Raw genomic sequence first — 25,462 nt, 5'->3', positions numbered from 1 at the left:
TTCAGTTACTTACAGTCAAACATGGGTAAAAAAACATGTTGAAACATAAAAAGTCAATAATTATAAGTCTTCCGAGCCAAAATAAGTGGGAAACTCACAACCTTTCCCGCTCCCTTTATTTTTCAAAAAGGTCCCAGTTTTCCTGCGATACTATTGACCAATTCAGAAGGGCGGCTTCATTTTTAGCTGTGATGTAGAAAAGTACATTTCTCCGCTTGCCACCACCTTCTGTATTTTCTCTATGCTGATTAGCTCTGAATTAGCACCCCTCAATAGGTTAATGCATGCAGTCAGATGGCACCTCTGATGAGGGGTGATCTAAACAACAACATGACATTTGTCTGAATATACCATGAGCGAGCTCTAGTTCAAGTGACTGACTGTGGCCTGTTCCAGGGGCGCAGAAAATTTTTTCCTTCACATTTTTTAAAGCAGCCTCCAGATTGCTGTCCACATAAGACCGCTGGCTTCACTATTTCCTTTGCATAAAACCCACAGTTCATGGTTTTCTTTGCTCAAAGCAATGCGCTAGCAGTTTCCCTCTGAAAGAATAATGTGTTCACCCAATAATTTCATTCAAGTAGTGCTACCTCCTTATTTTTGCATGACCGGATCGATCTCTCATCCCGTCCCCCTTGTACCCCTGGCCTTTCCGAGGAATTAATTTTCAATTGGTATAAACTGATTCTAGGGAGCCAAAAGTGTTGATTCAATTTTTTTCTTGCCAGTTTTTATGGAGATAATTTACGTAGTTTTGCGAAGGTTTGTCTCATCGCTCAATCTGAGAGAACTTGCCTATGTTTTTGCCCAGTCTGTGAATTAAGTAGGTGAAGATAATCACTAATTTTGTTCGGTAATTCTGAAGAGGACTTTGGTACCAGAAATTATAAGGAGAAGAACAGCAAAACACGTTGTAATAGACCCGAGCTCTAAAAAATGGAAGCAATGAATTATTTAATCACATTATTAATTAATCTACGATTTAAAACGGGTTGTTTACTAGAGTTTCCAATGATTTTCTTGTGTTATCATGTCTGGCGCTTAAATCTTCTTAAAAATGACCGCTTCACCGATTCGGTTATTGGCCTTAGATACTCTAGTCTCATGCTCTCGTGTCACTAACTAGTAATACTCTAACTTTATTGGTACTCTGCTATTAGAGTGCTACAACTGACGTGTTCTGTGAATCTTTGAAGAAGCGTGAAAAGCGAAAGTGCCTTCAATTTTGAACACGCAACACGCACATCCGTGGAACACGAATAGTTGCATTGATGCAACTATTCGTGTTCCACGGGGTCCACTGAACTATTCGGGTTCCACGGGACTCGGAAACGCCTCCAATTTTTAAATATGCAACACGCACATCCAAGATACTGAAAATCTAAGCAAAGTTTTAAACTCTCGTTCTATCTAAAAAAAACTTTCGAGAAAATTTTTATAAAAAAACGAGTTGTAAATTTGTTTTACACAACCTATGAATCGTTCTGATATTTTTAAGTTTTGCTCAAAATCTCGCGCACAATTCGACATGAAGTCAGTTAGTGGAGGACATTTTTCGATTAGCGAATGGGATGGGTTGCGTTTAAAAGTAACGATAGTAGCCGTCGGCGTAATTTTCAGACCTTTGATTGGCCAGTCCGCGGAATGGGCAAGAACATCGGCCATTTCGCGAATGGGCAAGAACATAGGCCAGTTCGCGGAATGCGCGAAGACATAAGCCAGCTCTCGGGCAACAGGAGTGACCTGTCCACGAACGGCACAAAAAAGTCTCCCAGTTTCCGGACCGGGCAATGTTACCAACGGGGTGTAACATATGCATGGCATCAAGAATTTCGAAAAAGGCTAGGACCTTTTCATTCACCCACCGTGTCACGCAAAGGACACACCTTTGGAGAGGTTGATCCTTCTCCCCTAACTATTTCGAGGTGTGGCCATGCCCACGGTTCTGTACCACCGCTGCGCTGCCGCTGGTAAACCAACATCATAGCATTTAGAAAATGGCACCAGCCGCGTATTCTTTGACGGTTTGTCAGTGAGAACTCTGTTTCGGAAAGTTGATTCTAAAATCAAGCATAGAATTATTGGTCAAATGAGTCTTGATTATAAGGGAACTTACCACCGAAATGTTTTAAAAAATATTGGGACAAAAATTTCGGGAAATTTTCAACTTTGTTTCTTCATTAAGTACCGATCACAGAGTAAATGCGGAGGCTTCTGGGATGAAGGAAAATTATGAAGGCAGAGGGCAAACCAGCTAAGGAAATGACTATTCGCCAAGGGAACTCTGTAACGCGCTCTCTTACGCGAAGAAAATATTGAAACACGCACTTTCATGCGAGGGAATTAGTGAAGAATGCAAAAAACTGTAACAGTTCTTTAATCGCGTGATTAAATATTGCTTCAAAGTTAGGTATCCTACAAACCTTCTAAATCTGCCATCGAACGTCAAAACCCAAATCTTTAAACCTTTAGAGGCCTTAAATTGAGGGGCTTGAAGGACACGGCGCATGCATAATTGCAGTTTTTGAAAAAATCGTCAAGTAAAACTAGTCTTGATGCATATTCTGTGAAAAATTCGCTTCCCAAATTCCAATTTCTAAGCATCAAAAAGTCAGTTTGAACTTTCTTTCCACTATAAGGGTTCATTTGTTTCGGAACTTCAAACAAAACACGTATTTCTGGAAATTGCAAAAACTGCACTTACGCGCCTTGTCCTCCAAGCCCCTAAATTCTCTAAACATGAAAAAAGACATTAGTTATTCTTGCACGAATGGATTCGATTGTTTGCTGAAGTAACTGATAGTGATCCTCCTTTTCAGTTCTCTATATAGTTTCCATTTCGAAACGAAAATCAAACAATCTGAAGACTCGTCACGAAGTCTCTAAGCTGGGAACGCCTGTCCCTCGCAAGTTTTTGCTGAAACGCCAGCTCCGCGTTCCCCTGAACTTCCGCCCGGGAAAGTGGAAACTTTCGACGGCGAATTAAATTCTCGATGAATTGAAACAGAAGCTACAGAGCGTAACTCGACGGATCTCTTTGTTCTGTTTTCTTGACCTAATTAATGAAGACCCACTCCCGCATCCAAGCTTGATACGGTATCATTTGCATCTTACGCCGCCTTTCACGCCCTACCCAAAACACTGAAGCCACGCTTACACGGAAAGCGCGCGACACGAAAAGAGCCAGTCGCGCCCAGAGATGGAAAATGTCATGTTTATTCGAATGAATTTCACGCGTGAAATTTCATGGAATATATTGGAACTTCCGGGGATACATACAGGAGGCTAAGAAACGCCTAGAAACAGTGATTCTAAATTTTGAAATTTTTTACCCAAGCCTAAAAAATTCGCGCGTTGCAAATGTTTTCGTTTAGCTTAGAAGTTAGGTTAGGGTTTTTCTCTCTAAACTCCCTTTTTTGCCCCCTCTTTGTGTCTGGCACCTTCAGTAGAGTAGCATAACACCGCAGCATCAACAGAAAGACCATCTGAAACGCTTTCAGACCTTCAAAGGTTCAATCAATAATACATTTCAACATTTGTGAAATTTATTCGAGCCTTATGAAGTTTCACTTTCCATCTCTGGTCGCGCCGCAGAGCCTACAGATGAAAAATGAATTTTCATTTTGCTTAGAAAATTCATGAATTTTCACCAGAACAAAATTAAATTCTGTATCTGGCCCTCTAAGTCTGTCGCTATGTCTTTAAAATCATCGCACTTGGTCGCGCGTTGTCTGTGGAACCTTAGCTTAACACATCCATTTCCGCACGCTCAAAGCGGAAGTTTCGAATGTAAATAACGTATCTAGTGCGAACAATCGAGATGGATGTCTCAGTCGCTACTACAGAGTTGTTAAATTGAAAACTCGTGCGATGGAATTTCCAGGGCGAACGCATGGAATTCCTGGATAGGTACACTGAGAAAGCTCGGATTTTGGAGGTCGATACAGAAATACGAACGTCCAAACAAACCCGGAAAACTAAATCGCTTTGAAGCATTTTATTTTGCAGGGTTTCCGGTCCAAGCCCTTATCCCACGATGAAATGAACTCATCAAATAGTCATCAAATGCAAGATGGCGACTGGTTTTCGCGCAAGTCTGCTACACAGATTAGTCGTCTGCTATCAAAAGTTAGCGGGCCGTCAAATGTTGATGAACCCGTCATCTTGCATTTGATGAATTCATTTGATCGTGGGACACAGGCTCTAGAAAACCTTGTAAACTAAGGAAATTATGGTGCAGTACGCAGTAGTGACTCTCCAAGTTGGCAACACTGTGTTTACTCCCTTTAAATCCATTAAAAATATCGATTTTAGGCGCTTGCAAGCTACCTCACGAAGAATCGATTGTTTTACACACATTTAAATGGAGGAAAAACAGTGTTGCCAACTTTTAAGAATCGTCATTACAGAGACGTGCATTTAACAGACACTTTGGGAACGTATATTCACTCAGCTACGTCTCGCAATCAGTTTCCGGATTTTAATTTCTCTAAATTCTGCCGATCTGGCTAAAATAAGAACGGATCAAATGAAAATTGTTCAACTGACATTGTTGTCAAATAGTGCTATAAATTCAGCACTTCTCTCCATCTAAACCCATGTGAAATATCCACGTTTTATCGCACAATCAGGTAACCTTGCGTTGTAAGACCTCGATCCCCGCAAAAATCGGCAACACGAAGCGTCGACATTTCGTCGCTCCTCTGACGTAAGGACGCATCTGGATTTCTGCATGAGCCCCAGAGAGCATGGATCTATACGTAAACCAGGGCTCTTGTCGAAATTGAGATAGGCCCTTTCGTCAGAGGAGCGAGTGTTTGGAGGAGCGCGTGTACGAACGTCCGATTCACGGCGAGAAATGATGCATGTCGCAATTTTACGGCGAAGCTCTCAATTCGGTCTCGAACAAGCTCAGGACTCGACGCGACGCCTCAAAGCTTCGAGAGAGGAGAGATTGATAGTTTACCCGGAAGCCGCGTGGGTGACGAGTCGAAATTGAGCCGCTCTCAATAGAAAGGACGTGTAAGCTTAGCTATCCTCCTCGGATGAAATAACTTCTTACTTCGTTCAAGAAGAAATATGTAGCTACTTGCGCCTCTGAGGTTGCATTTTAGGGACGGACGATCAAACTTGCTGCGCGTGGAAACGCACCTTCCCAAGTTCCCAGTGAGCGTTAGGGATGCATTTTCAGGATTTCTACAAGTCCGGAATTTCCGGAAAGTACGGACATAATACTGATTTTCTAAGGGCGGTCCGGAAGTACTGAAAAAATGCCGAATTCCGCAAGAAGGTCCGGAATTTTATCATTTTGTTGTCATGTTTGTCGTAAGTTGAGCGGGAAATTCTAATTTTTGAAATTTGCCGAATTGCTTCAATTGGAGGTACTGAAAAAGTACTGAATTTTTCTGTCGAGGAGGTACTGAATTTCTCGGGAATGTACCGTAAAAGTGCTAATTTTTGGCCAGCCTGTTTTAGTAGACACCCTGCCCCATGTCGTCGTCTCCCGCAAGAAGAAACGTATTTCCATTCCAAGGTTGCCAAGTTGACTCAAACAATTAATTCATTTAAGAAAGTTGTACCAATGCAATTTTTATCAAAAATTTCCTTGATTTTCGCACGAAATCCTAGTAAAAATCAGTGAAATTTTCAGTTACCAATGCCCAAAATTTTCCTGGTCAGTACATGCAATTTACGAGGGGAAATCTGGCAACATTGAAATGGATTTACGTTCCTTCGAGAGGGAAACTACGATGTAGGCGCTCTAATAAGAATCCCTATAGTCCAGTCGCGCGGCTCTGCTGCGCGGGCATGACGTCACGTCGCGCGCTGCTTGTGGAAACGTAGCCCTAGACGACCCTTTAAATAATGAGATGCTGCGCAAATAGCCGAATCGCTGAAGCACACCTCCCCTTCAAAACCGATCCCCGTCATGAAACGTCGCTCCTCCGAAACGACTTCATCTCCTTATGGACCCTGTTGTCCGCTTAACTGCGCGCTCGTCGGGGCTCAAGTTAAAATGGATCTAAGCTGCACAGCACAGTGGATCGAGCCAGTAGGATTGGTTGGACAAAATTGTCCAACTTTAAATGCTTCTAACTCCGTTTATAGAAAACTTTGAGGTTCCGAAAGTGGTTTCATTGGTTTTCCGTGAAATTTTCTCCTAGAAGCACTTCTTAAAATTTAAAATTTGACGAAATAAACATCTAAAGTAGTCAGGGTGTCTACCGGTCCCCACAAGTCCCCAATGTCCCCGATTATCCCTGATTTTTGAAGGGTGTCCTCGATATTCCCAAGTTTCTTGTGCAGGTCCCCGAAAAATGACAAAAATCGTCCTAAACACCGAAATTTTCAAATTTTCCTGCCAGCTGCGGCGGTATGACCAGAAGTAAAAATTCTGAAGTGTTGCTTGCAATTCGTATGTTTTCATCGGTTCAACATGACTTGTAAAATTAGTCGCATAAAATAAGCCTTTTTACGCTCTAACTAGCTCCCTTTCTCTTAATATTTCGGGCAAAAAAGTCCCCGATTTTCTTGAAAATACACCCCAAAAAGCCCCTGAAAGTCCCCAATTTTGGTTTTTTATAACTGGTAGACACCCTGGCAGTTTTAGCCAAAAATTAATGTTTGAGCTCTTCCACTGACTCCAGGGTGTTAACGAGTCCGGAATTTCCGGAAAGTCCGGAAATAGTTCTGATTTTTTAAGATTGTTTCGGAAGTACTGAAAAAGTGCGGAAACTCTGTAAGATGGCCTGGAATTTTTCCATTTTTTGTACTTTTCGTCGCATTTTGAGCGAGAAATTCAAATTTTTGAAACTTATCGAATTTCGTCAATCGGAGGTACTGAAAAAGTTCCGAATTTTTCTGTTCAGAAGGTACTGAATTTCTTGGGAATGTACGGAAAAAGTACCGTAAAAATACTGATTTTTGGCTTGCCTGTTATAGTAGACACCCTGGACTCGGTCCACTGTCCGCCGATGATCGAGCCATGAGGAGGCGAGGGGAACGTCGATGGCCGATCCGCGGAACGGAACTGCCGTCGCGATGTGACGTTGGACCTTCATCGTCCCCGAGGAATCACATTCGGGTGATGGGGCGTTGATGTCGTCGCCTCGCTGGCCGAAGAGCGGAACTCCATCCCGAGTTGTATGGACCGCAGGGATTATCTCCAAGTGTGTTTACGCCCTTTTGACGAGTTAAAATCGTGACCGTTTGAAAGACGGAGGGAACGCCCGGAGGCGAAGTTTTTAGACCGCGTCAAGCAGAAAGTAACCAAGCCACGTCAGCTATTGCCAAATTCGATCGGGCAATCCAATTTTCTACATGAAAACGGTTGTGCAGATATTTGTGGAAATTACAGTGAATTTTCTGCATAGTACGAAGAAAATGTTTTAAAATTTTCACCGGAATTCGTACAAACGTTCTCTTGTGAAATATTAAATTTCCCAGTTAAATTTGGCAATAGCTGATGTAGCCTGGTTTCTTTCTGCTGAAAATAGTGCATTTAAGAGACCGCGCTCTGATCATCTAAAAATAGTGTAAACGGGAGAGGTTTGATGTTCGATTCTCACGGCCTTGCATTTTCTCGCCTTTAAGGTTCTTGGAAGGGCTTCATTCGGGTGGAAAGTCGGAAAAGTACCTTAAAGTCCTTGAACCTATGAGTAAAGGGTCAAATTCCTGGAAAACGCAATTTTCGAGCCACGTTTTCGATTCGAACTATCTTTCGATCCAGTCCTTCACCATGGGTAATCTCTCGGATAGATGTTTTCTCACCCCTGCTTGAGTTTTAGCGTTCTGTGTGTGCTACTCGTACCGCGATTTCTCAAGATCAACATTTTTTCTAAAAAGTCCCCGATTGTCCTGAAATAAGAACTCGTAAAGCCCTGTACTTAAGAGCTCTCTTTCAAAGAGGTGAAAAAGGTCTGCTCCATGAACCATCCTTCGTCTTCATTTTAAGTCTCTGTTTTCTCAGGAGGACCAATTTGGTTTATATTCTCATTAAGGGAGGTTCACTAGGAGGTTGGCAAAAATTGTCCTGTTTCTAATGCTGTGGTTAAGGGTTTCTTTGAGCCTCGCTTTATCACAATAAAGCCAAAGAGAAAGGATCTGTTCAAGGAAAGACTTCATGAATGAAACTCCTAAAGGTTGGCCAGAATCCTTCACTTTATTTTTTCGTTAAGCCTATGTCGACCTCTTATACCCAGAGGAGGTATTGTTACCTAGACGACTAAACGCAAACCAAAAATTTCACCATACCACGAAACCTGCCTCGCCTTCATTTCTGAGAGTAGACAATCTCAGTCCTTAAAAGTCGAAACAACCGTACCCCAGAGACCAACCAAGATGCATGCCTAACTCTCTCGCAAGATGTGTATCACTCTTAGCGCATATTTCAGCACGATTATCCGCAGAAGGGAGGGCCTAGTCTCCATATGTCGCCAATGAGTAAACGAAAAATCAGAAACTGAATCAGAGTGTGTGTTTCAGGCACGGTGTTTGTTTTCATCTCACAAACCAGGATGTCTACAAGTCCGGGAAGTACGGAAATGGTACTGATTTTTTAAGGGCGGTCCGGAAGTACTGAAAAAGTACGGAATGCCGCAAGAAGGTCCGGAATTTTTTCATTTTTGTCGCAATTTGAGCGGATAATTCAAATTTTTGAAATTTGCTGAATTTCGTCAATTGGAGGTACTGAAAAAGTACTTAAGTAATTTTTCTGTTGAGGGAGCACTGAATTTCTTGGGAATGTACTGAAAAATTACCGTAAAAGTGCTGATTTTTGGTCAGCCTGTTTTAGTAGACATCCTGCAAACGCAATTTAACGACGGGAAAAGCAACTTGATAAACTCGTGAGTGGGAGCCTCTATGTACTTTACTGCCGCGCTAAGGAAGAACGCCGTATGAACCTTCGGGAGTTGCCAAATTTCCTTTGATAAAACCTGCATTTTTGACAAAGTACATGCATATTTTTCCTTGAAATTTTCAGATATTGTAGATTAAATAGTATCAAAAATTGTCTGAAAATTTGAGAAAATAATATTCACAATTTTCCCAGTAATCTCTGTTTTTATTGAGGGAAACGTGGTAACGTCTGAAGGCTCATACGGCGTTCTTCCTTAGCACGGCAGTTTAAGTCCCTGAGCAGAGGAACATTAATGAAGACACCAAAATCCAGAACAAAACACAAGTAATTGAATAGCGCGAGGGTGAATCACCGTTCAACTCTCATCACTCATCTCTCGCTTCGAGGGCAGAACTCTATCCCTTTGCCTTTCACTCCAACGCTTCATCACGCAGAATTGTTATGATGCCGGCTTCCTTGTCACAACTGAGAATTTCGGGATTCGCAAAATAAATGGATCGCACTCAGCAGAAAGGAACCAAGCCACATCAGCTGTCGCTAAATTTAACTGGGAGATTTGATTTTTTATAGGAGAACGTTTGTAATGATTCCTTTGAAAATTTCAAGGATTTTGCTTCGCACTATGCAGAAAATTGACCGAGATTTTCACAAAAATCCGCACGACCGTTTTCATGAAAAAATTGAACTGCCCAATAAAATTTGGCAATAGGTGACGTGGCTTGGTTCCTTTCTACTTAACGCGATCCAAATGATAAGTTGTGCGTAATCTTGTAACCTAGCACGGGGTCAAGTGCGGGTCGTGCAGATACTTGAAAGTAGTTGAATATATTTGATCCCTCTCTTTACCTTTTTTGTAGGTACTTGAATAAATACTTGAATTTTCAAAAATTGACAAAACACTCTTAAATATTTTTGACAAGAGACCCTAGTACGGAAAATCCGTGATAGATACCACTACTTTAAGGAGCGGTTAACCTACTTACATTTCATCACCCTAAAAACATCGGAAAAGTTCCAATCAGAATTGTGACAGTTTCCAGTTTCAGTTGACAAAATTACCATGAACAACACATGAAAAATAAAATTCCTTCAAGGTCTGTTGGCTGACTTAGCGAAAACGAGTCTTAATGCTACTTACATGGTTACACCCACCTTTAAAAAATAAAATTAATGAAAAAAAAAACTCAAATTTGGAACACAAACTGCTTTTGCACAAAACGATTTAGTCACTTACAATCTTTATATTTCTCAACATTCGAAAACAGTGTTGCCGATATCAGAGAGCACCGTTGTAGCTTTTTTACTGAAATTACTTATTTTTTCCGGAAAAAGGAATTTTGTATTCACTTGCGGCAACACTGCGGAGAGATGCTGCGTGGTCTAAGACGGGGGCGTGAAGTGGAGCCACAAAGGTCAACCTTGAGAGTTACTGCTTTTTGACATCGTGGAGAGAATACTTTCGCACTGAAATCAGTCCTTAGCAAGCTAGATCATAAATCCGAAATAACATGATTAAAAACTCGCTTTGGATCATTCAAAACGAGCTTTTTATGATGGCACTTACTAGTCGATGTCGATACAGTCAAGAGCCGCTTTCTGTATGGTACGATTGTAAGATACGATGCAGTTTAAAGGCAATTGGCATCAGGATTCGAATTGTTTCAGCTTGTCAGGAGGAAAAGGAAAGAAAAGAAAGAGAGAACGGAAAATCATTAGAACCGTAAAGAGTGGCTAGGAGTGTTTCGTAAAAGCAAATAGAGCTTTGATTAAAACAAGTAAACTTTTCTGACGTCAGTGGCATTTGAACTTTTCAGTCATCGAGGGTAAACTCTGGTTGAGGTAATATCTTAAAAGTCCTCGATGTAAAATTTGAGCTTCAGTTGGGAAGGATAACCGAAAAATATCAGCTGTCGCCGAATTTCATGGAGTTTATTTGTTCACGAGGAAATAATTGCATCGATTAGTTTGAAAGTTTCAAGGAATTTTTATTTTGCAACGGAATCCCTGTAGTTTTTAAGAGCATAGTGCTTATGTACAATGGAAAAATCGCACAATTTTTTTTGTTTCATTCATAATTCATTCTCGAAAATCACGTAAATAATGAACATTTTGTCTGTGTTTCCCGTGCGCAACAAACTCTTACAAACTAAAAGGTGTAGGGAAAAGCTGTGATAAAATCTGACAAAGAAACTGTAGACCTTATGTCCCGCTAGAGGATTGCTTAATTGCCGTGGTATTCAAGTTTCAAGAATCGAATGATTTAGTTACTTTTAAAGTTCAGTAACTTTAGTTCAAGTTTGAAGGTACTGTTAGTCAGGGCACTCGATGTCGGCTGCCGTTGTGCGTGCATTTTCTGAAGTTCGTTCACTGGAAGTATCAGCGAGAGTTTCTCTGCTTGTTCTTGCACGGTTCACTGGAAAGAGAGGGTCGAAATCAAGAAATCACTCGTTTCAAAAGTAATATGACATGAGAGGTACGGAATGCCGAAAGTTCGATTCCTTCACCATCTTGCCGAGTTTGTCTCAAACGCGTTGGCGATTCTCGCGAGTTGGCATCAAAGTTTTCCTTAATTGAACGTATTTCTGCCAAACAAAACTATGTGCATTATGATGTGAGCCCTGTTATGCATGTATTCTTATGGGTCTCAGGGCTCATGTCTTAATGGACATAGTTCTATGTGGTAGAAACGCGTCCAATTTAAATCCATGATACGTATCGATTTTTACTGAAGCTAGCTAAACGCTTGTTTTAAATTCTTTTAAACGGGGGAAAAAGGTAAAAGTGCTGCCAAATAGCAAGAATCGGAACTGCTCCAACGGGAGGCAATTGGACCGAATTGTTAAAAGGCAGGGCATGGAAGGACTGTTTTTATTTTTACCAGTCCGTCTTTCGAACCTTTTTACTTCGCCAGTTGTTTCAATTGTTGAAGACGCCTACTGTTTTGATCACTCGATTTTCCCATTTTTTTCGATCATCACCATAGACAAAGCAGACCAGTCTCCCCAAGCCCCCAGACCCAACATCCACTTAAAAAAATATTTTTACAAAGTGAAACACACTGAGAAGACGCAACTTCGGCTCATATGGAACATCAAAGTTATCGGTCTAGATAACCGAAGTATTTATAGGTGGTATGGCAACTTAACGTCGCCTGAAATCGCCGAGAAGAAGAAGAAGTACAAAAAGTTCCGCACAATCCGCATGACGGCTGACCAAAGCTTTGGTTACCTGCGAGCTGATTATTGACATCGATGATAGAGAAATAATTACAAATTGAAAGGCATTTATTACTTGGAATCCTAATTTTCCCCTACAACAATTCTACAATTTTCCTTTTTTGTGCTCTCTCTTGGCAGGACCGTTCCTCACTGTCCGACAACTTTTTCCACTCTCCCATATCTCACTGCTCTCTCTTTTTAATTATTTCGTCGGCTTGGCTTCCGTGAAAAATCGCTTCTCTCTCGCCCCGCTACTGCAAGGGTGCAACTAACGGAGCTGTGCAACAAATTTGTTTAGCTCCGACTTTAGAAGATTTCAATCATCCCTCCTCCCCCCCTTCCCGAGTGTCATTCCTCCCGTCATCTTTCCTCTTCAGTGACTTCATCGCTCATTCGTCTTCTGCCCCTGGCTCAACCCCTCCCAGTTTTCTTGGTGTTTATGTAAGGCTTTGCAGCGTTTTAGGAAACGTGGAAAAAAGTCGCTGACGATCTGAAAACCTCGCAAAAAAGGGATTTCCAAGAATTATCCTTGGATTTAAAAAAAAAACTGGGAAGCTACGCTTCCTGACCTCTTTGCGGTCCGATCCCTAGTAAAAGTGCCTCCCGCCGCTGCGCTAAACGCGGTCCAAATGTATCCTTGCCGAAAATAAATGTTGAATGGTGACACTTCCTTTTGATCAAAATTTGCCGGACCGCCAAATTTTGTCCAGAAGAAGAACGTTGCATGGTGACAAACTGTCATCAAACGGTCTAATTTGATTGAAATTGGTTGGGCATTGCACTCCCTTTTGACCAAAATTTGCCGGACCGCAAAATTTTGTCCGAAAGAAGAACGTTGTATGGTGACTAACTGTCATCAAACGGTCTAATTTGATTGAAATTGGTTGGGAATTGCTCTCCCTTTTGATCAAAATTTGCCGGACTGCCAAATTTTGTCCCAAAGAAGAACGTTGTATGGTGACTAACTGTCATCAAACGGTCTAATTTGATTGAAATTGGTTGGGAATCGCTCTCCCTTTTGATCAAAATTTGCCGGACCGCCAAATTTTGTCCCAAAGAAGAACGTTGCATGGTGACTAACTGTCATCAAACGGTCTAATTTGATCGAAATTGGCCGGGAATTTGATCATCTATCTAGGCCTTATCACGGTATTGTAGTCGAAGAGACCCGCGGAACATACCGGACTAGAGAGGAACTACTCTCCACCACGGTAAACAATAACAACGTATCTACTCAAAGATCCAATCTGAAATTACGCGGTTCGCGAACCGAGGAATCGAACGGCGCTAGCGAGCGGAAATCCCCGGCCAATTGGACGTAACGTTGCCGGGGTCCTGCGATAAAACGTGGGTAATTCACATGGGTTTATATGGGGAAATGTGATATTTTGCGACACTATCTGGCAACAATCCTCTGAGCCTAGTCGAGCCCTAAGAAGGATGTTGTCGAAACCGCCTATCCACCAACGGTGAATCGACGGCGGATGCGCGGTTTCCGAGGCGAGGCGCTATAACTGTACCCGGCGTGTTCGCAACATATGCGGTGGTCGGCGGGAATTGAATATTAATGGATTTCATTATTCCATTATTCGGAGATCGGCCCGGGGGGGGGGGGGGGGGGGGGGCAGGGCGTCCCTGTCGAGCGTCAGCTGCCTCCGTCCATTATCACCCCGGCGGTGTTTGGATTGTCGCGTAATTTTTTCGCGGTCGTCCGCCACGAATAATGGCCCCTGATTCGTCTTCTCCCCGGGCCAGGCGTCTCTTTTTGTCCGCCGTGCTCGCGCCTATCTGCGCGGGGGTTCCCGTCGGAGTTGAGCGGTTCTTGCCCAGCGCGGCAGTTGTGGCCGAAATCGATTCGCCCGAGTGACACGCGGTGGCGCTCCGCCGCGGCGCCCAACGTTGCCACTCGGTGCGGTTAATTACCTTTGTCGAAACGTGCGAAGGGATTTGTTCGGGGATGCAAATTGGACTGCGTTATGCAGTTTGGAACTACAATATTTAGCTCGGTTTAGAAACGACGAATGTGACATGATTATCCCTATGCATATGAGTGTTTTTACGGATGAGCTAGTGCAGGGTGTCTACAATACCGGAATTTCCGGAAATAGTACTGATTTTTTAAGGGCTGTCTTTAAGCACTGAAAAAGTGCGGAAATTCCGCAAAAAGGACCGGAATTTTTCCCGGATTCTTTTAAATTTGTCGCAATGTGAGTTAGAAATTCAAATTTTTGAAATTTGTCGAATTTCGTCAATTGGAGGTACTGAAAAAGTTCTGAATTTTTCCGCTGTGGAGCTACTAAGTTTCTTGGGAATGTACTGAAAAAGTACTGTAAAAGTACTGATTTTTGTCCAGACTGTTTTAGTAGACACCCTGTAGTAGTTGCAGTTCCTTATCATAAAATGTAGTCGAATAGTTCTCAACTGCATGGCCATATTGTGGTAGTGCCTTAAAGATTGCAGAGGTCAATTTTTTTTTTTTTTTTTTTTGGGGGGGGGGGGGTCGGAGGTTTTCAGATTTTCAACTCTTTGAGGAACAATGTGACTTTTATACTTATCCATACATTTAAAAAAATCATTTTGAGGTGACGGCCAGAAAGAGCCAGGCAAAACATTTGTATCCGTTAATGTTCGGGAAACCGACGAGTCACCCTATGGAAATGCAGAATAAAAGTTTTAGAGTTCAGGTGTTTAAATTAAAGTTTTCCCCCTAGGATTCTCTCTCGATTCTTAACGGATGGACAGGAGAGTGAGACCCTTATTCTTCCGTGCTAAGGAAGAACGCCGTATGAGCTTTCAGACGTTGCCAAGTTTCCTTTGATAAAAACCGAATTTACTGGGAAAATTGCGAATTTCGGTTTCCAAAATTTTAAGACGATTTTGTACGCAATTTAATCTAATTCATCTGAAAATTTTGAGAACAAATACACATAGATTTCACCAAAAACACATGTTTTATCCGGGGAAATTTGGCAACTCCCGAATGTTCATACGGTGTTCTTCCTTAGCACAGTATTTGAGTACTTACTCATCAGGTAAACACTCGACTCGATTCACTGGACAACTCCCTAATCCAGCTCACTCGCCACTCCAGAAAAGTATCTCGAATTATCGGTAGGTCTGACAACACTGCCCAGCGTAAATCGTAATCCATGCCTCTCCACGCGCCACACCTGAAAAAAATGAAACTTGCATTTTTCAAGTACCCTCCGCCTGGTTGTCTAATCGACAGTCTTATTTCTAGAATTTTTTTTATGTATATCTGGGATGGGGTGGGCAAAAGAAACGCTCGGAGTGTTGATGTTTCAATCACCATCTCAGCCATTTTTTACCGATTCGTTGAAATCAATCGCGGTGTTTCTCCATCTAAACCTATCTTCGAAAAGATTTTTTTGAAACAAGTAAAATATCATCGGAAATTTTGCACCATTGCATCATGGATACGCTTTTTTTTGACACAAGTACGTGGCCCCATCGAAACTGGGGCGTATTGTTAGAATTGCATGTATAAAGCTCGAACAGATGTACTGCTGTAGTAAGTGTACTCTATAGTTTTGCACATCTACGTTCCTCCATCCCTTCATCCCAGGACCCTTCATCTTTTAAACTCCAACTCTCGTTGAATGATCCCTCAGGGAAATTGTTGAAGCGTTCATCAATACTTAACTCTGTAATCTGAAACTTCTTTTTAAGGGGCGCTTGCACTTAGTTGAAACAAAGGGATGCAATGAATTCGACCAAAAGGTTCCCGCCGTAGCTCAGTTCGTCCCTCTTCTGGCGTTAGGGCGTATCTCATTTCCGCATGATCCACAGAATGCATGGGTTTATATGGAGAATAGGGCTCACGTAGAAATTGAGGCACGCCCTGATGTCAGAGGGGTGACGAGTGGTCTGATCCCTTTTTCATAGAGTACGCACGGCACTTGACCGATTTTTAGAATCTTCAATTTTGCAGGACAGATGGTTTTTTTCCGTAGAGAGAACGACCGCTTTTCGAACACAAACTGTGCGGTATGGTAGCGTAACAAGACGGAAAATAGGATTACGTATAGCACTGTGTCAACAAACAGTGTTTCTATAATTTTTGGTGGCAACATGATCATCCAACAATGAAAAATTCTGACACCTATTAAAGATGATCACGGTGTCAACGAAACTTAAATCCTCCATCTATAACATTTTTCAACTTTAAAGTCTCGTTTTTCTTGTGCTATTTGCTCTAACCCAACTTTACCTTACATAACCTTATGGACCTAGCCCACTTTCAGTAAACTTAACTTTCCCCAGCTTTATACCCAACCTAACTTTAACCGTATCTACCCCCTAACCTAAGCTAACCTAATATATTTATACGTGACCCAAACCTCTCTTATTGACTTAGTTTTTTATTTTTACTTGTAAGGAAGACTTGTTTTTCTGTTTGTTGACACCGTGATCGTTGACACCATTGTCAGGGCCCATTTTTACGTTTTACTGCCTGACCACGACGTCAACAATCGTTGGCTCTATGATCAGATTTTGGGTTTGTTGACACCATTGATCGTTGACAACTTGCAACGTCACCGAAAGGAGTGACATACTGCAGAAATATTGCATTCGATTAGTCAAATTGAACTGGAATTTTGGCCTTTAGTCTTATTTGGCTTTTGTTTAGAGTTTTCGGAGAGATTTTTCACCAATAGACTGCTGAAGTACGATTCTACACGGTTGCATCTCTGTTTTTACGAAAAGAGAAAAGTAGAACTCGTATTCAACCAAACTGTTCGTTTTATCGACGTTTGTTCACATTCTTAGAGGAATCACCTAAAAATATAAAGTAGCGGAGATTTTGAAACACCGTAATCGAGATACGCATTTTTCACTTTGGGCGTCGATCTGGGATACTCTGTATGTTTTAAACACAGATGATGGAGTGAAGGTAAAACGAATGCTGATCTCAACGGCTATCCCAAGTATGTCGCTAAGTACAGTGACGTCCGTGCGGCATTTAATTCTTATCGGATTATTTGCAGTCTTTTGGATTAATTTAGTCACCGCAATCAACACATGGTGCTCCTGTGGGCCGTTATAATGGTAATTTAAATTTTCCTGCCAAATTACCATAAATTAGACAAAAAAAATCGGCCGTGTGCAAGCACACCTGCCCAAGAGAAGGCTCACATCAATCCGTCATTTCCTCGGCGAAAAAACGTAACTACATTTGAACGTTGCCAAATTTCCACTCGCAAATAGAACTTTTGGTAGGACCTGTCATGCATCCATAACTGCAAATTCCATTTATTGTCATACTGATTACACACAAAAATGGGCAAATTTTGAACGGAATTTTTTTTCTAAATCGTATGTATTTTCCGTGAAAGATGTAGATTCGGGTACTCGAACTGAAAATGAAGATGACACCAGGTCCATCATAGAATCGACAGCAAATAAATATTACGATTCATGGAACCGCTGACTTTGACGTTACACGGAATAAATTAAATTGCTGATTTAACAATTCAACTGCTGAAAAAAGTGACTGCAAACTGCAATGTTTCAATGTAAATTTTACAACAAAAAAATGCTTCTTACAATGTTTCAATGTAGATTTTACAACAAAAAAATGCTTCTTGCAATGTTTCAATGTAGATTTTACAACAAAAAATGCTTCTTGCAATGTTTCAATGTAGATTTTACAACAAAAAAATGCTTCTTTAACCACCTTCGTGGTTACATTAGTTTACAATAGTGGTTAAAGTAGCATTTTTTGTTGTAAAATCTACGTTGAAACGTTGCAGTCACTTTTTTTAGTACTTGAATGTTAAATCAGCAATTTAATTTTATCCGTGTAGGTGTTAATTGGACCGAGCTGAGCCGAACAAAACTGCACACGCGTCTTTGAGTATGTTTCTTCTTACCAAATCTTTTGTAAACAATCACTTCATCTTCCTTTCAAAAACACGGCAGATGACGTCATCCAGTGTGTATTTTGAAAGACGATATCTCGACTGCGAATATTGGACGTAGAAACTTACAATCAGCGTTTCCTAATAGTCAAACAGATTGAACCATCGAAACAAGATTGCCTCACATACGGAAACGATCCATTCGATCAAATAACCCAAACTAGCAACCGGGATTCGCTGAACAAGATCACATGATTTCAACCGCGCGGTCGGATCCGAAAACTATCTTAATCCAGGGTTGCACGAGTGAAATGAGAAATATGAACGATTCGAAATTTCAAACATGCGTTTCATGAGGCTATGAAACATTTCATACTCTGTAGTAGCTAAGATATACAATTTTCACTTCAAAAACACAGTCAATGCAAAAGAGGAACGATTTGTTTTTATTTGTGGAAAATGAACAGCAAACACACTTATACTGGTACAGCTATATGTATCATTGTATTCATCTGAATTATATAAACTGCATTTTAATCTTATTGGAGACACATCCTCATATATTTCGCATCTATGTCGTCCATTAATTTTACTGAAATTACTGATTATCTAACGTTAATTTGTGTATTTAATGAAATTATTTAGTTTTTTAAATCGTGTAGAAACATACAAGACATATTCTTGTAGTAGTCACATTTTATTTTTTAAAAAAACACTGGGAAAAAAATACATCGGTTCTAGAGTCCAGACTCTTGAAAACATTGACAAGAAAAAGGACTCTTGATTCAATCAGATTTAAGCGTAAATCAAAAGGAAATCCGCTCAAATTAATAGGCTTGGTTCTTGACCTGATTGAATCAAGAGTATTTTTTCTTGTCGATGTTTTTAAGAGTCTGGACTCTAGATCCAATGTGTCTTTTTTCCCGTGAAAGAAAGAAAAATAAAGCTGAAATTTCCTAACTTGAAATCTCGAAATTTCATTTCTCTTAAATAATTGCAACCGTGCCACCATCTTAAGTGGCCACCCAAGTAAGTGTTTGGACGATGATAACTGAAATCGGCTTAAAGAGTCTGAAGCAACGATCCGCTTTTCGCGCGACGTCTCTGAAGTCTGAATTAATCGCATATTTGCCCCTCTGCTTTGCTAATGCTACGAGCGGATCGGTAAATTTTGATTCGCGTATATGTAAACGCGAAAGTACCTTGCTTACATTGTAAGGTACTTAAAGTCGTGATCTTCGGATACTGCAGTCTGACCTCATTTATCAAGGAGGCTCATTGTCTACATCGCGTTTCGATCTAATTGTGTAGAAGTACGTAACGTCTCACAGGATTCGCCGCGCCTTAAAGGCCCTTTTATGTACCTTTTTATTTTTTTTTTTTTTTAAGTATTCAAGCCTTTGAATATTCTTAAATTTTGGGAACTTGCGCAAGTATAGTCAAAAGTTTGTAGAGCCTCCATTATTTCCACTTTTCCAGTTCCATTTTTTCTGGATATTCTTCATAATTTAGAAAACTGTAAACAACAGTTGGAGAAAAATTATCCTCTAGTTTCCCTTCAAAAAAATCAGTGTTGTAGATTCTGAAACGGCGCAACCTATTGAGTGCCCCTCATTCATGCACCCAGCGTAGCGCCTCAAATCTTATCCGTCGGAAGCCGTCTCCAGTTCCGGCCGACGCGACGCACAGTGCGTCCCTCTGTTGACAAAAATCGAAAATTCACAACTCGACTACTCAATGTTTTTTTTTTTTTTTTTTGAGTTTGTCATCTTGAAGATATTACTGACTCTTAATTTTGGTTCATTTCCAAGTTTTTCGCTCTAAACTACTCCAAATTTGGGTGGAAAGTCGGGAAATGGGTCGAGAATCGTTGGTCCACAAGAAAAACACGGGAAAAAGACGTCAATTTCAAATGAAGATGCCTCGCTTGAAACGCAAAATGCTCTGGGTGGTCGACATTTTCTTAATCCTCAGATATCCAACTCCAATTCTACCCAAAAGATCTTGCGACTTTTGCGACTATCAAGAGATATATGAAGTTAAAGTTTGTGTGTTTCACGTTGCTTGAGTTGTCAACATAGGGCTAATTCGAGGTTGCCAACCTCAAATGAATTTTTCTCGAAAACTGCGCGAAAAAACCGGAGATATAACATTTTCTTATTCCTCGAGTGTCTTACTTTGATAGCGCCGAAGGGTTTTCCTATGTCGGTGCCACTATCTTCATTATTTAAAGTTAAGTGTCTTTTACCGATTTTTGTCCGCATCGTCCACGAGGATGCCGCACTGTGCGACGTCGCGAAGTATCAAGATGACGTCACTATCGAATCCCTGAATTCGGAACTCCTTATCGTCAGCGCGGCGGTGGATCCTGTTTCGCTAATTGAATTAAACTCTGAGACGGCGTGAGGCACACGCTCGCCCCTTGGCAGGTAAGCCGAGACGATGGCAACAAGTGACTGGTGTTGATTGGCGCGTCGTTATCGGAGCATCGAGACACAATTTCCGGAGAATAGTGATGGGGCCATGTGCGGGGGGGGGGGGGGGGGGGGCATAATGGGGAGACGTCGCGTCGTAGCGCGGCGCGGCGTGGGGGACCCGGGATGCAACCACGTCGTCGCGACGAGCCCGGCTGTCAGCTTTCGGGAAAAGTCGGAGTACGCGGTCACTGTCAGAAATTTTGAAATGTCTGCCGGGTGGCATCAGGCCAGCCGTCCCCAAAGCACCTAACGCTCTAAAAAGAGGGGGTCGAGAAAAGCGTTACCCTATTTTGTTTTTATGTGTGAATGGATGCCTACCTCACTAAAGCATTTCAGGGGGGGGGGGGGGTGTCAAAAATACCGAAAAAGTGGGTTACGTAATTTAGGGAAGGCCCCTTAATAACCCCCCTTAAGAGTAGGTGTAACTAAGTTAGGGACCGCGGGAAGGTATAGATCATTGACCCTGAGGAATCATCGGCTCAAAGCCAGGTCCCAAGGAAGTCGAAAATAGAGGTCTTGACTTTCAAAGTTGAGATTTGCGACAAAATTTCGGAATTGGTCTATCGGACATTTGTAATCTAATTCGTTTATTTTTAAACCAGATCTATTTAAAGATATAGTGACCATTGAGAAAGTGTATGCCTTGTTGCACCCTCTTTTTCACGTTCTTTCCGGAGGTGTATAATTTTTTATCCCGAGGTGAATTCGAAATGTCAAATTGATGGATTTCAACGGTCTCTGGTGAGACCAACGAAGAAGTCGATTATCATTGAAAAAAAATGCACAATCGTCGAATATCATTCAACGGTGAATGATATTCGATCGCGATAATTCGACTTATAATATTGAAGTATGGTGGAAAGACCAACGAAATTCGGTCCCTGCCAGTCTGCTGACGTAGCGTTAACGTCACCGTCGCGCGCGTCGGATGACGTTTTAAGAGTCGCTGCGGCCGTCGTAAAACGTTGATAAATCCTCGGAATCACCACTCATCGACGAAAGACGAACGTGATCTCCCGTTCCCACTCCGGGATCCACTTCCGCAACGCCGAATGCAGTGAGAATCGCTTCTAATGACTTTTCACTGCCCCCCCCCCCCCCCCCCCCCCAACCACCATAGCGCCTACATTCTCTCCCGAGCGCGCGTGTGAATCGCGCGCTAATCTCCGGTCTCTCCGACTAATTTATCTCTTGTTTCGTTACCTAATTTTCGCGCCTCCCGGTGGTTGGTGTTGTCCGACGGGGCGGCCGCATCGCTGTGAAAAGACCGGAGAGAGAAAATATCGGGCCATCGTTGACAGACGCCGCAGATCAATGACGTTATTTTTTAACCGAAAATTAAAACTGTCGTGTTACCGAAAGGAGCGAAAATTTCACTTCAAGGATCCCGTCTGTCGGAAATTGTCAAAATTCATCGCAAAGACACCAGAGAGCTGGCAAAGTCAGGAAATACCGAGAAACACCGGGAAACTTTAAAAAGTCAGGGAAAACCTGGAAATGTCAGGGAAAAATTGTTGGATCTTCTTTAATTATTTGCTCAGGAATGGGTTTGACGTTTTTGTGGCATATATTTAATCGTCGTGGAATTTCACCAAAATGTGTATGGGAAATATCAGGGAATTTCATTTTCTAAATTCTGTGGCAACTCTGACTCTCAGAATTTGTTCAAATTATTAAAAATCGACGAATTTTATTTCCAGTTATTTGAAAAGAGCCTTTTTCACTTCATATTAGGCAAGATAGCATGTCGTGTTTGCGTTTTGAGTCGAAACGTTTGAACACAGCATTTACAACGAACTTTTTGGGGTAAGAAATCGGGCACCATTTTACTTATCCCTCGCGACACAAATGGACTTACTTCTGTTTTTTCTGTGACGACGTCAATTTTTGCGCACTCACTGCCTTCTCCGCGGTATCGTTTCTTTTTCCAATGAAGCGAATTTTGCTGTTTGACCTGAATCAGTTAGCTCATTTTAATTAGATGAACAAATTTCAAAGAAAACTAGATTTCAAGGGCCACATAAATTCAGAAAAATCTTTTAATCCGTAGTTAATGAAATCGAGCATTTTCAGTTCATCTCTCAGTGAACCCTGAAAAAAAAACACACACTGGATCTAGAGTCCAGACTCTTAAAAACATCGACAATAAAAAATACTCTTGATTCAATCGGACTTTTGCTTAAATTAAGAACCAAGCCTCTTAATTTGAGCGGATTTCCTTTTGATTTAAGCTTAAATCTGATTGAATCAAGAGTATTTTTTCTTGTCGAGGTTTTTAAGAGTCCGGACTCTAGGTACAATGTGTTTTTTTTTTTTTTCCAGTGAAGGAAAATGCGCCGAATCTAAGGAACGCTTCTAGCAGCGTTACAGTAATTTTAAAACTTCGATCGAGCTCGTGATTGGCGTTACCGCCTCATCGAAAGTCCGAATCGGCTGTTCTTCGCTTTTGTTCAAAATTTCGGGAATAATGTATGGAAAAAACGAATAATGTAAAAATACAGAGTGATCTCTCCGTGATTGCCCAAGGTTCGCCCTACGTTCTACGCGACCCGCGGGTCGCGAAATCAGCAGACATGCTTCACAACTCGGGTCCCCTGACGGCGCAAAGGACATTTTGACTTTCCCCAGTTTGGATTTGTTGGCTGCTCGGCGCATCATTCGATGACATCACACCGATCTTCTATGATTAATCGATTGGTAAATTGAACATTTTAAGCTCAGCTCGGCATCGCCCTCAAGGATTTCAACACCCACGGCTCTCGGATCTCGACGCGAAGTTGTACAATGATTCTAAAATCCTTCGCCTCACTCGACCGAGCGTCATACTGCCGTGCTAAGGAAGAACACCGTATGAACATTCAAGAGTTGCCGCATTTCCTCCGATAAAATTTTTATGTTTGAGAACGGTATGAATATTTTTCCTTTAAATTTTCAGGAATTGTTGGTGAAATTGCGAGCAAAATTATCTGAAAAATTGGAGGGAAAATATCCACAAGTTTACCAGGGAGTTCGTGTTTTATCCAAGGAAATTTGGCAACGCTTGAAGGCTCATACGACGTTTTTCCCCAGCACGGCAGCATACTTCTCTGTTAAGGAAGAACGACGTATGAGCATTCGGGTGTTGCCTCATCTCTGATTAAATATATTTGAGAAAATCTCGTAAGTTTTTTCCCGCTGATTTATTTTAGAGGGGACATCTACGGAGCTTGTTGAGCGTATCGGAAAAATTGCATAATTAACTCATCGTTGTGGATATTAATCCTGACAGCGCGTTGCACGTACTATCGTAAAGGTTTCGTAAGAAAACTCAGAGCGCCTTCACTCCTTTATATATGCAACACGGGCGTCCATTGAGCACGAATAGTTGCTTGCGGTGCGCCTTCATCATCAACCTCGAATGAATAGCGTGTCGCTCGCATTTGGATCGATCACGAGACTTGGTTAGAAATGACGTACTGCAGAACATAAGTTTTCTTCAAAATTTCAAGCAGAACACGTTGAACATATCAAAAATTTTCGTATTTAACTTTTCGTCGCGGATATAAATCCTAACAGCGCGTTGCACGCACCACGCACCATTGTAGGTGGCATTATGAAACTCGAAGCGCCTTCAATCCTTCAAGTATGCAACTTGGGCATCCATCGAGCACGAATAGTTGCTTACAGTGCGCCTTCATCATTAACTGCAAACGAATAGCGTGTCGCTCGTATTAATGGATCACGAGACATGGTTGGAAATGTACGCACCATACCACGCACGATATTATACCTAATCTAGGGTTTCTGAAATTTTTAAAGAGGGATATTCATAATTTCCCTCCAAAATTAATATTTCAACTGGGGTTTCATAACGTTGGAATGCGCTTGCGGCGTTTTTTCTATGCACAGCTACGGGCTGATTATTGAAACTGATAATCAAAACTGTCAACAAAGAAGACAAAAAAATGGAAGTATCCATCGGTTGAAACGGGTGGTTTTTATAGACTATAGGGGGAATGATGGACTAATTACAGGGTTATTTTTTAATCGAAAAAAAATATATATATATTTTGCCTGCAATTTTTACTTTTTTGGTTAAGTATTATCAAACAAAGTTTATTGGACTTAACATTTTAAAACGCAACGACGTTGACATACGTTGAGTTTTCCAAAGCAAAAATAAAGTACGATAGGAAGTCTGCTACGTCGCAAACGGAGATACGTTGTTTCACAGCTTGGCCATCGATATTGGAAACGACGATATTACGGTAATTTAGTACCGCGCGACAATGTTGCCGCAACATTAGCCAGCCGTCGCACAGTGGATCGAGTCAATTAGGGAGGTAGGACATGAAATTTTTGACCAATACTACAAATTTCGATGTTTATTTCGTCAGATTTTAAATTTCAAGGGGTGCTTTCAGAAGAAAATCTCACGAGAAAACCAATGGAACCACTTTTCGAACCTCAAAGTTTCGTATAAATGGAGTTATAAGCGTTTAAAGTTTCCAAATCTTGTCCGATCTTTCCTATCGGCTTGATGTACTGTGCGTCGTGGACGAAAGCATCGTGTACAGCGGGATTTCCGCGGGTGGCGGGGTTAAGGGTATGACGAATAGCGGTCACGGGTCGTTAGCATAAATCGGAGCCGAAACCGCGCATGGACGCGCGGCCTCGGTCGGGTCGGGCGCAGCGTGTTGGGAAGGTGATGGCGTGTTGCCGGCCGGTACGGTTCCGTCTGTCCACCGCACCGACCGTCGAGATCCAGCCGGCTTTAATGGAGCAGTGCAGAGTGCAGATGCAGTTGGAGTCAGGCGCTGAGTCCTTGCAGCAGTCGTGCCAAGGACGAGTTCCCAGTCGCGATTCCCGGCCCCGGCTGCCGACGCGGTGCGAAGCGGAGTCGCCGACCGGGCGACGCGAGTCGCGTCGCGTCGCAGCCGAGTCCATGTCCGCCCTCCAAGGAGCAAGTTGATCGGAAACGCGGATCGCTGCACTGCCATGCTGAGGAAGAACGCCGTATGAGCCTTCAGACGTTGCTAAGTTTCT

At 41.9% G+C, this 25,462-nt stretch overlaps 1 protein-coding gene and 1 long non-coding RNA gene across 6 annotated transcripts in view; one reads left to right on the top strand and one right to left on the bottom strand.

Annotated features, from left to right (window-relative positions):
• The window catches only part of cyst (rho guanine nucleotide exchange factor 18 cysts), a 139,001-nt gene that overhangs the window by 1,644 nt on the left and 111,895 nt on the right, over nt 1-25,462 (top strand). The window lies entirely within an intron of this gene.
• LOC140225994 (uncharacterized) lies at nt 8,794-18,427 on the bottom strand. Its single transcript, XR_011900797.1, has 3 exons — nt 18,090-18,427; nt 15,104-15,248; nt 8,794-11,273 (listed from the first exon to the last, which is right to left on the bottom strand). It is a non-coding gene; the product is annotated as an uncharacterized lncRNA (long non-coding RNA).

Source organism: Bemisia tabaci, chromosome 1 (genome assembly GCF_918797505.1).
Source record: "Bemisia tabaci chromosome 1, PGI_BMITA_v3".
Classification (NCBI taxonomy): Eukaryota; Metazoa; Arthropoda; class Insecta; order Hemiptera; family Aleyrodidae; genus Bemisia; species Bemisia tabaci.
This window is presented reverse-complemented; position numbering and strand designations above follow the sequence as displayed.